A 12,255-nucleotide genomic window follows, 5' to 3' on the forward strand; every position below is an offset into this window, starting at 1 on the left:
TACCGGGGAGAGAGAGCGAGTTTCAAAAGGACAAAGGTTTTATTGGGGCCTAGGGGTAGTTGGTGAGGTAATGGCTGTGGCTTCAGCTGATTGGCTGGGGAAGGGTCCGAGTCCTGTTAGGCAGGTGAGGGGGGCAGTTACTCAAGGGGAGGAGGTGTGGTCAAGGTGAAGGACACAGAACAAGATGGAGTCAGCTGGCGTAGGCCCGCCCTTTCAAAGGAACGTTTAGCAGAATATTTCCAACATCATTATCCAGTAACTACTACAGTTAACATTTGGGTGTCTGTTCTTTGAGTCAAGCATGTGACTGTGCACACACATGCACACACAGAGTTTGATGAGATTGTAGTATTTCTTCTATTTTGCAGCTTCTCTTTTCAAAAATATACAGCAGCCTTTCCCGTGTTTATAAACTGTTTTACCTCCTGAGCTTTAGTGCATACAGACTATTTCATCGTAGGAATGTACCACAATTAGCTTAATGTCTCAGAGTATTTTTAAATACGGGGCTTAAACAAATAATTCTTTCAGATACATTCTAAAATGTTTTTAAAGTTGTTTGCTATAGTGGCATCTGGGTAACTCAGCTGCTTAAGTGTCTAACTCTTGATTTCAGTTCAGGTCACGATCTCACGGTTTGTGAGTTCGAGCCCAGTGTTGGGCTCTGCACTCAGAGCATGAAGTCTGCTTGGGATTCTCTCTCTCCCTCTCTCTCTCTGCGCTCCCTCACTCGTTCTCTCTCTCTCTCTCTCTCTCTCAAAATAAATAAACATTAAAAAAATAAAGTTGTGGGGCGCCTGGGTGGTGCAGTCGGTTAAGCGTCCGACTTCAGCCAGGTCACAATCTCGCGGTCCGTGAGTTCGAGCCCCGCGTCAGGCTCTGGGCTGATGGCTCAGAGCCTGGAGCCTGTTTCCGGTTCTGTGTCTCCCTCTCTCTCTGCCCCTCCCCCGTTCATGCTCTGTCTCTCTCTGTCCCAAAAAAAAATAAACGTTGAAAAAAAAAACTAAAAAAAAATAAAATTGTTTGCTATAACTTAGGACACATTAGAAAATAAACTACCCATAACTTCTACATCTTATATGTCCTTATACATGTACTCTTTGAGAGCCATATTTGGAGAATATCCATCTCTGTCTTTAAGAGTCCAAGCTTCCTCAGTATACATGATGCTTTTTAAAGACCTTAGAAAAGGTCAGTAAGATAATCAGTAAATTTTGTTTCTTCCTCCTTGGAAAAAAAAAGTTTCCACTCCATTCCCACTCTAAGAAGAGCCTTGTGGCTTCAACTCATGCACCTCTCTCCTTGTTGGATGCTTAGTCCATTGGTAAAGTTCCTGGAGTCACCTTAAAAGAAAGCTGAAATCCATACCTATTTTACTGTTGGTTTCCAAGTTCCTTCACCCCTTGTTGTGGATCTTTCCAATCCGTTACTAGAGAACTCAGTCTTATCCCTTTTGTTGACAGGTTGCCAGGATACCTCTAGGCGACAAAGGCTGGGGCTCCCCTTTCAAGCAGCCGCACACACTGTAAGAATTCTTGCAAGAGGGAATGTGAATCCTGGAGCTAATTCTGCCCATTTCCACCAGCCCCCTCCCTGAGGGGCTCAGCTGGCCGTGCTAAAAGCCGCAGTAGAAAGGTGAAAACGAATATTACAAGGTGAGGCTCTCTCTGGGAAGGCATGCTTTTTCTTTGTTGTCTAACAAATCAATCAGTCTCCAACCATACCTTTCAACTAATAATAGATTCTTATTTTAGGTAATCCTGATCTCCACTTCTGTCTCACTGTTTTACTCACTGTTATACTCACTGTTATTCTCTAGTGAAAAAGCAAATGCTTTCTCACTAGAGAAAAGGAATCTAAAATAAAATAATCATTGAATAAAAAAAACAAGTACTGCTACACAAAATAACAAATATCATTTTACTTTATTGGATGATGCTGGCTATGGATTACAGATTTTAGTGGCTAAAAGAGAACCAAATTCCATTGGAAGCAATAATAGTATTTAAACCTGTAATTATTTAAAAATAATTTTCTTCAAAGAAAGGTAGAAAAAATACGTTTTATGTTAACCTAGGATTATATGTGTATTAACCAAATTATCCTTGAAAGAAAAAGGGGTGATAAAGGCTATAGTTACTCAACTGATTTGGCAGATTTTTTTATTGAGATGAAATGTACATGGAGAAATGTAACTAATCTTAAGTTCTTAAATTCAAGTTCCAAAGTCAGTGGGTTCAACAAATATATATATATATATATATATATATATATATACACATATATATATATAACCATGTAAACCATCACCTTAATCAAGAAATAGGACATTTCTATCCCCCAGAAAGTTTCTTCATATCCTTTCCAATCAGTCATCTTTCTGTGAGCACCCAAGTTCTGATATCTATCACTAGAGAATGATTTGGCTGTCCATGAACTTCATATGAATAGACTCACACAGTGTGTATTCTTGAATCTAACTTCTTAGACTCAGTGGAATGTTTTTGAGATCATCTCATATTTCTATGTATATTACTGGTTCAATTCTTTTTATAGGGGAGTGTTAATACATTATAGGATTATTCCGCATTTGTTTACCTATTCTCCTATTGGTTAATATTTGGCTTATTTCTAACTTGTGTTTCCTATAACTAAAGTTACTATATCCATTCTCGCACAAGTGTTTTGGTAGACATATATTCTCCTGTTTCTTAGGTTCAGACCTAGGATAGAAATTGAAGTAGATGTATGTTTAACTTTATAATGGGGAAATGATATGTCGCTGTGGTTATCATTTGCGTTTCCCCGACTAATGAAGCTGAGCATTTTTACGTGAGCTTGGTTGGAGACTGGTATTTTGCTTTTATTAAGTTCGCATTCTTAGTTCCTTTTAGAGACTTCCTTTCTTGTTTATACCATCTTTACCAATGTGTAACTCACATCCAGTAATATGTGCACATTTTAAGTACACAGTTTGAGGAGTTGTGACAAATGATTACATCCATCCACCCACCAATTATATCAGTATGAGAACACGTCCATTAATGTTTGTAGTGCAGTCTCCACCCACCCATCTGTCTACCTGCGAGCAATCACTAATCTATTTTCTGCCACTTGCAGATCAGCTTTGCCCGTTCTAGGGTTTCATGTAATATTTTAGGGTAATATTATAGGGTAATATTGCAGGGTAATACTCTGCTGTGTGAATATTCCATAATTTGTTTACTTGCTTACCTGTCGACGTACACTTGTGTGGTTTCTTAAATTTTTCACCATTAAGAGCAGAAGCTGCTTTAAACATTTGTACATGTCTTTTGTGGACATATGTTTTCACTTCTCTTGGGTAATTATTTAGGGACAAATGTCCATTTCAGTAAGTAGGTGTAGGCTCAACTTTGTGAGATTCTGCCAAACTGTTTTCCAGAGTCTTTATGTATTTCACAAGCCCTCCCAAGCATGTAAGGGAGTTCTGGTATTTCCGTTTACCACTAACACTAACACTTAGTGTTAGCAACCTTTCTAATTTTAGCCATCCTATTGTGTAGTATTTCTGGTTTTAGTTTGCATTTTGCTAATGACTGACAGTTAATGATGTTGAATTTACTTCATGAACGTATGGACTATTTACACTTTTTCTGTTGTGCAGAGTTTGTTCAAAGCTTTCGCCCATTTTTAAAAATTGGGTTGTTTGAAATTTGTTCATAGATACATGTACATATATTATGTGTGTGTGTATATATATCATATATATGTGATATAAATTTGTTCATAGATACATGTACATATGTTATGTATGTGTGTGTATATATATCATATATATGTGATATAAATCCTTTTCAAATATATGTCTCATAAACATTTCTTTCCAATCTGTAGCTTGGCTTTTAACTTTCTTAATGGTGGTTTTTAAAGAGCAGAAGTTTCTAATTTATATGAAAGAAAACTTTGAATGCTGTTTCTTTTAAGTTTAGTGCTCTTCTATGTTTTGTCTAAGAAATCTTTGTATCTATCGAGGTCATGAAGATATTCTCCTAATTGCTTTCTTCTAGAAGCTTTATAGCTTTTATACTTGTATGTTTCATATAATTTTTATATTTAGTTCTCTGAGCCATTTTGATTTAAGTTTCATGTGTGGTAAAAGTAAAGAGCTGATATTAGCTTTTCCCTGGCATGTATCCAAACGTTCCACCACCTTTTGTTTAAAAGATTTTCCTCCCTCCATAAATTGCCTTAGCATCTTTGTCAAAAATCAATTGACTGCATATGTGAACCAACCATATATTTATCGACTCTCTTCTGTTACATGAGCCCATTTATCTGTCTTTATTGGCATTGTTAATTTTTAATAAGCCAGCTCCTCTTGGCTTATAAGCAGTGCAGCACATACTAAAAACAAATATACAAGTGGAGTCCTTCCATGACTTCTTGCCAGTGGAACTATGCACAGGAGTTTGAATTAGGTTAGACATTTTTTTCTTGCATGCTGTACAAATGTTTCCCTTGGAAATAATCTGATTTTAAGTGATTCTTTAACAAAAAAAAAAAATATCCAGTCAGAAATGTATTCAAGAATGATAATCCCAGACAAATATAGATTTTTTTTTCCAATGCATTTATACCAAATGATACATGACCTTAATTTTCATTCATTCATTCAATAATTTGTTGAGTGTCTACTATATTCCAGGCACTGTTTTGGACAAGAAAAGATGGAAGGAGAATATTTCATAAGTTTTGCAAGGAAGCATTATTTATAATCTCCACTCTATTGCCTATTTAACAGCATATTTATAATTATAATTACAGTGAAAAAAATCTTTGGTAAAATAAACATCAGATTAAATGTCTTCATACATTCCTATGAGTTGACAGAAAAGTATCAACACTCAAGTGTTTACAAAGGTACATCATTTCCTCAGGTTTTCCAGATGTGCTGTGACTGTCAAAATATATCCATTCCTCTGAGCCTCAGATTGTAAGCTCTCATTTCTGTCATTTGCATTTTTCAGCTTATTTTAGAATTAGAATTTCATATATGATTTCTAAGAGAAATTTCTTTGCAGACTGGACCTTAATACAGCTCTATGTAGTATCATCTAAATAATTTCCCCAGCTTCTCTGGTGAATGAAAGATTTTCAAGAATATATGCAATTCTGAAAAACAAAGCAAAACAAAACAAAACTGTAAGTAGTGAAGAATGCAAACAGTTCCAGAACACACTTCCTAAGGAAGCAGGTGATGATTCCTGTGGAGTCTTTTTTTTTTTTTAATGTTTATTTTCGTGAGAGTCAGAGAGAGACAGTGTGTGAGCAGGGGACGGACAGAGAGAGGGAGACACAGAATCCAAAGCAGGCTCCAGGTTCCGAGCTGTCAGCACAGAGCCCAACGTGGGACTCGAACTCACGAGCTGTGAGATCATGACCTGAGCCGAAGTTGGTCACCCAACCAACTGATCCACCCAGGTGACCCTCCTGTGGAGTCTTAAAAACACAGCAGCATTTCCTAAATATCATAGCATACAAGTATGGCACTACACATAACACACACCATGTTGGGGCAGCAAGGAGGGAGAATGTACGGGAAGCAAGCTCTTGAGAGGTGGAAAGCAATGGCAAGCTGCAAATAGAAAGTCCAGAGTACAGTGTGGGCGAGAGGTTTTTTTGAGAGAAGATGCTACAAGGAGTCTGATGCAGTCCTACACAAGCAGAACTTGGTAGAGTTCTGGCTGCACTGAGTGCTCTTTTGTGAATTCACACTGATTCATGGTTGGATGTTTCACTGTTAAAATAAAATGGAGTCTCATTTGTATGCTCTAATTCAGGAGTGCTCAAAGTTTTCCTATTAAATGCCCAGATAGTAAATAATTCTGGCCTTTTAGGCCATATGCTCTGCAGTTGTGGGGCAAACAGAGCCAAAGTTAAACACGTAAATGAATAAGCATGACTCTGGTCCAGTAAACCCTTATTTACAAAAAGAAGTAGACAGCTGGCCAAATTTGGCTAGTGAGCTGTAGTTTTCTGACCCTTGTCTAATCTTCATTTCTGATGAAATACCTTCCAATTTCATACATTGGCCTTTAAAGGCCTCTGGCTTTTAAACAGTTGGCTTTGGAACTTTTCTTCCTCTGAATGCCCCATAGTCTGTAATTCTCTTCTAAAGAAATATGACTTCCAAGGAGAATAATTAAAGTTTGAAAGTCATCTGCACTCAGAATGCATGTGATCAAGAGAGACCACATATAAATGAGCTCAGCTCAGGAAAGCCAAATTGTCAGATCTTTCTTCAGCTTTCTGCCTAATCATACAGCACCCAGTACCTGATCTCGCTAGTCATATATCAGCTCTGTCTATCTATCTATCTATCTATCTATCTATCTATCTATCTATCTATTTATGTATCTGTCTATCTCCACTCTTGGGGGAAGATCCGAGCCATCGATGTTGTTGCTCATTAGTTAAGAAATAGTCTTTGCCATGAGGGCTTGGTCCAGTACATAGTCCTTGGCTGGATTCTCATTTCCCTTGGATTTGGTAGAGTTATACTTCTAAAGCTAGAATACCAATTCCTAATTCCTTGAGGATTACAAGGAACAAGGTTTAGAGGCCCAGGTATCTCCAAGACTTGAGAAAATACCACAAAGCTGGCTGTTAGCCCTTCCTTTCCAAAGTTCCTGTTAATTGTATTTTCACCCCTCTATTTAAATAGGTTTGTTTCTGTTTAAAATTTTATTTTAAAGTTTTAATATAAAATCAAGCTAATTTCATTCAGCCCGTTCAGCATTCAGTTTATTTGGTTGGCACCTACTATGTGCCTAGCACTAGGAATATAACTGTAGGGAGAAAACAAGTCCCTAATGTCTTGGAGTTTACATTCAAGTGAAGGAGACAAAGACTATACAAATAAATAAGACAAAAATATAGTAAGTGCTGTGAAGAAAATAAAGAACAATGTCACTATGGTGGTATCTGTGTCGAAGATGGGGGCAGAGGTACACGTGTGCATGCGTGTGTATTCTGTGTGTATGTATATGCATGTATGTGCTCATGTGTATCTCTTCATGTGGGGGGGGTGTGCATGTGTGTGTCAGTATGTGTGTTTGAGAAAGAGAGAAAAATTATTGGAAAAGGTGTAGTCAGGAAGGATCTCTTTGTTTTTTGTTTTGTTTTTACTTAATTTTTTAAAAATGTTTATTTATATTTGAGAGAGAGAGAGAGAGAGAGAGAGAGAGAGACAGAGGGTGAGTGGGGGTGGGGCAGAGAGAGAGGGAGACACAGAATCTGAAGCAGGCTCCAGGCTCAGAGCTGTCAGCACAGAGCCCAATGCAGGGCTTGAACTCCCGAATCACAAGATCATGCCCTAAGCCAAAGTTAGACGCTTAACCAACTGAGCCACCCAGGCACCCCTGTTTTTCTTTTAAGTTTATTTATTTTTAAAAGAGAGAGAGAGACAGCATGCGAGCAAGGTAGGGGCAGAGAGAGGGGAACAGAGGATCTGAAGCAGGCTCTGCACTGACAGCAGAGAGCCCGATGTGGGGCTTGAACAAATGACCTGAGCCGAAGTCGATGCTTACCTGACTGAGCCACCCAAGTGCCTCAGGAAGGATCTCTTTGAATTGACAATATGTAAATAGAGAAAATGTGAGAAAACTTTACAAAGAACTGGGGGAAGATTCCAGACATTTGCAAGAGGATGTGCAATGCCCCTTTCCAATCCCTCCCCTAACCTACCCTGGAGTGAGAAGGAGTTTGGATCCTTTGAGCACCTGAAAGGTGAGCGTGGATAAAGCCAGCACTGGCAGGAGAGAGTAAAGAGAGACCAATCAGAGACTTCGAGAACAACCAGGTCACAGAGAGTCTTCGCGGCCAAGAGTTTGGAATTTGTCTTGAGAGTAGTGGGACAACCATGGAACATTCAATCTAGAGAGGTTTAGGGTCTGTTTTGTGATTTAAGGAGTCGAATATGACTGTTCTGAAAAATAGAAGCACAGGGTGGTTGTTCACCAACTACCTCTGTTCACCAACTACTGACCCATTGCCACTGAGGCACATCCGTTCACTTGTCTGGCAGTAACTTAATACCTAGCCATATCGACGAGAGATGTGGAAATGTTTCCATGTGAATTAATATAATCTCACAAAGGGTTATCCAGTATCCAAGGGGTAGAACTTTGATGTGACACTGGTGTAAAAGAATGTAGGAAAGGAGGTGCATGAAGATGTAAAAGGCAGAGAGAGACAATAGGAGGCAAGAAAGTGAGCAGAAAGTGTAAGAAGATGAGCAGAGTGGGAAACGATGTTTATTTTTCTGCCAAATCATTATTAGACGATCATACGGGGAATAAAGAAATGCTAAATGTTGTTCTAGTGTCTACTAAGGTCGTGCCTTTTACCCTTCCTCTTGCTCTCTTCTCCCCGACCCCTTATAGCCCATGCAAGTCCACACTAAGATCGAGAACCTAGTTGGAGAGCTGGGGCAAAGGAAAACACCCTCGTGATCATTTCAGCCTGAACTCCCCACCACTGGGACTTCCTCCAATGCAAAAGATACAATCAAAGGTTATTTTAGTAGAATTACTGTGAAATGAACAAAGAACAAACTGAGAAGTAATGAGGATGGGAGAAGAAATAAACAATTGGAGATGGAGTCAGAATTCAATTTCCAGCCAATAATTGTCCTTATTAGTACCATCTGACCTGGTTACAGTCCAGCATATCATTACCAAATAAGTGTTAGATGGATCCTGGCATGGATTCACTGCTAAGTGAAGATTCTGACAATGATTCTCAATATATTCTCTGACCTAGAAAGAATATGTGTAGAGATGTGTGTGCGTGTGTGTATGTGTGTGTCTATGTTCTTGTGTGTGAGCATTTGGAAGCACAGTGCTCAGTGATGTGATAATAAATATAGCTAATAAAATTCCAACCTCTTGTTAAGCAAGTATGTATGTTCATTGGAAAGACAGAAATATGTATATTTAATTTGTGAAAAACTATTTACATTATGGATCATTTTAAAATCATAAATGTGTAATAAGAAATTAAAGTTTACATTACTTGAATCATTTCATGGCATTTTCCCTCAAAAATACCAAATGATTATGCAACATTAGAGTAAGATAAATCTTGGATTGCTTTACCTACTCAGTTCCAAGCGAACCATCCTATATATGAAACACATGACATTTTGATCAACAAAAATTAAAACCATATTTTCCTCTTCATAGCCTGTTTCCTATGTCAAATACTATGTCAAGTGGAGTTTAATTATTTTAGCTATTACCATATTTCTGGGGGACAAGAAATTTCCAAATAAATTTTCAACAGAGACTCCCAGGAGAAGCTTATTGATAAGTAGCGTTGGAATACTGTTCCAGCTAAAATTACTTAACTGGACACTGTCCATTGCTTTCCTAAATAAAAAAAGGTCTTTTGTGATTCATCAACAATTTAATTATCTTTAATGTGATGGCATCTATTTCAATGTTAATTTTATAACTGGAATTTTATAACTAACCAAAAAGGACCAAGATTTGTAGCCTAAAATCGTCATTATTCTGCATGATGTACACAGGACAGGTTCTAAATCTCTGCATCTTCAAATATTGACTCCATAGCATCTTGAGATAAGTCAGCCTGTTCTATCTTTTTGTATAAATGTGGTCTATAAGATCTTAGTATTTGAAAAGTCAGAAAACTAGGAACACTATGGAATGAACAAATAATTGAAAACCAGCTTAAAACATTTAAATGGAAGCTTCTGGGAAGAACAGTGGTGATGGGGGGCGCGGGGGGGGGGGCGGTAAGTAAAGCACTGAGAAATTGCCAAAGCTCACTGAAAGCAAATGGGGATTTGGCTAAGTACATCCCAGTTGCACTTGCCCATCCTGAGATCCAGGGTAACAACATAGTTCTCAAGACAGAGAAAAAGGGAAAAGCTTTTTAGATAAAAAGCTTAGAAGGCACATGACAAATTTGCCTAATTTGTCTTTTAGTGGAATAGCCTTTCTGGAGAGCACTTCTGGGCATGCAAAGTCAGGAAAGGGAAAAGAGGAGAGACTAAGAGGGTCTTCATGATGTCTCTTAATGGTCTCCCATGGACAGAAGCTGATGGAGTTCTCTGATGGAGTTCTCCTGGGAGCTGGGGTAACTACAGCCATCACAGAAAACCCATATAGGGAAAGAGCTCTCCTAGACCCTAGGACTGGGGACCCTACGCTTGGTCTATCCATTCTGTAGGAAGAGAGGAGAATGACATGATTTAAATAATACTGTAGGACTAGTGCAATAGTTTTGTCCTTGAGGGAAAAGCCAAGACTATCAGTGGTCTTGTTGAGCCTCCGATGACCTCCAGACTTCTTACTTTGATAAAAAGATATGCGTCTATTTCTTTAAGTGACTGACGGGAGTAGGATTTTCTTTATGTTCAGCGATGTTAAATCTTTTTTTTTTTAATTTACTTATTTTGAGAGAGACAGAGCTCAAGCAAGGGAGGGGCAGAGAGAGAGTGAGCGAGAAAGAGAATTCCAAGCAGACTCCGCACTGTTTGCACAGAGCCTGCCGTGGGGCTCGAACTCACAAAACGGAGATTGTGACCTGAGCTGAAATCTAGAGTCAGACACTTAACCGACTGAGCCACCCAGGTACCACTGACATAAAATCTTAACCATACATAATCAAAGTAAACATACGGTAAAAATTAGCCTAATTCATGGCTGGAAGGGTAGGGCTATTTTGAAATATCTCTAATGAATAATGTGTTATTGGTGGTGGTGGTGATGGGAACACAAAAATTATGTCACAAAGTATCTGTTCTGGAGTCTCCTGCCAGAGGCAGCATTCTGCGCTGAATGAATTATTAAATAAATCCAGGTCCAGGCAGGCCTTCTTACCACATCCAAGTGCCTGAGACAGTGGTGCATTTATTAGAAGGACACATGTGCTTGGAAATACAGGAGAATCTAACAACTAGGCCGCAGGAAGCACAAGACCTACCTGTTCCAGGGGACTTACTAGCCAGAGAGTTGAGTAGAATCTGTTCTCGGGCCCAGACACCAAAATAATTAGTAGGCAATTTTTCATAAAGTTTCAGAATTCTAGAGGAAAATCGAAGGAACTTCTCAACCAAGCTCTTTTGATTTCTGCTGAGTAGAGTGATATTTCCCCATTGGGTGTTCAGCTCGACGTTCATCTGGTCTCTTTCTTGAATAGTTGAAAAGTCTGAGGAGAACTAGAGACCACAGCCTGCTTCTCTTTTTAAGAAAGGTGGAGCCTGTCCACAGTCGGGCTCGGCAAACCAGACCTCATCATCGCTTTTCCACCTGTGAGGTGACTGCTTCCTTTCATACCTGACATGATTGACAGGGATAACGTCTGAATGTAGTTTTCACTTCTAATTTGGGACATGGCGGCCCAAGCTTCTTCTTGTATCCGATAGGAATACCATGACATTCCAGGAGCACAGATATTCTCTAAACGTAGAGTAAGATGTAAAGACTAAAGAACGTCACGTGTCTTCTGTGCCCACGTAGCGCTGTCAGCTCCGAGTGTCCTGTCATCAGCCTGTTCCCAACTCTACTCTCTTCCACCCACAGTCACCCCTGTCCCCTTTATCCTGCCTTCCTCTTAGGTATCATTAATTTGTTGTGATATGTCACTCTCTCTCAGTGACCTCTCTGCTTTAGCAACCATTACTGTTATTTTCCCCAAGAGGGGAATGTGATTGGATCTGTTCTTTTCACACCACACCATTTCATAGACTTGTCAGTGGGCTTACAGATTGGCAGCTTTTTGGCCAGCACCCAGCTCTGTTCCAATCTGCCCTGATTGGGGATGGGGAGTCGAGTCACATATTTCATACTGATTTGATCTGATAACGGGAGAGAATGTGCTCCTATATTGACTTTTCAGTATTGCTTTCCTTTGCAGGATGGCAGGTTGGAAGGTCTTTGAATAAAATGTGAACACAATATGATTTGAGTTGGCCGAAGAATAGAGACTTTGGAATCCCTCAGAATATCTTAGCGAAAGGAGAATGATTTCAAAAATCTATAGTTAGTCTCCTAATTACATTTTCTCACATGCTGAGTTTATGAAAATGTGGAGAAGAAGACAGGCATTAAAGCCATATGGTGACAATTATGATAACATACTTACCACCTACCACACTTCATGCTAAGCATTTTATCTTACTTTTAATCCTCACGATAACTATGGAAGGTGTTATTATCCCACTAAACATAAGGTGTAGCTGAG

The 12,255-nt window shown here is 39.0% G+C and overlaps 1 protein-coding gene across 3 annotated transcripts in view; it reads left to right on the forward strand.

Moving 5' to 3' along the window:
- Nucleotides 1-1,453: 1,453 nt before the first annotated feature.
- Nucleotides 1,454-12,255, forward strand: part of LOC122486695 (zinc finger protein 474) — a 60,835-nt gene continuing 50,033 nt past the window's right edge. Inside the window, exon 1 of one of the 3 annotated variants that reach the window (XM_043586179.1) lies at nucleotides 1,454-1,655. The gene's annotated coding sequence lies outside the window, so the exon portion shown is untranslated. The remainder of the gene's footprint in view (nucleotides 1,656-12,255) is intronic. The other 2 variants (XM_043586171.1, XM_043586161.1) reach the window with 2 other exon arrangements.

Source organism: Prionailurus bengalensis, chromosome A1 (genome assembly GCF_016509475.1).
Source record: "Prionailurus bengalensis isolate Pbe53 chromosome A1, Fcat_Pben_1.1_paternal_pri, whole genome shotgun sequence".
Classification (NCBI taxonomy): Eukaryota; Metazoa; Chordata; class Mammalia; order Carnivora; family Felidae; genus Prionailurus; species Prionailurus bengalensis.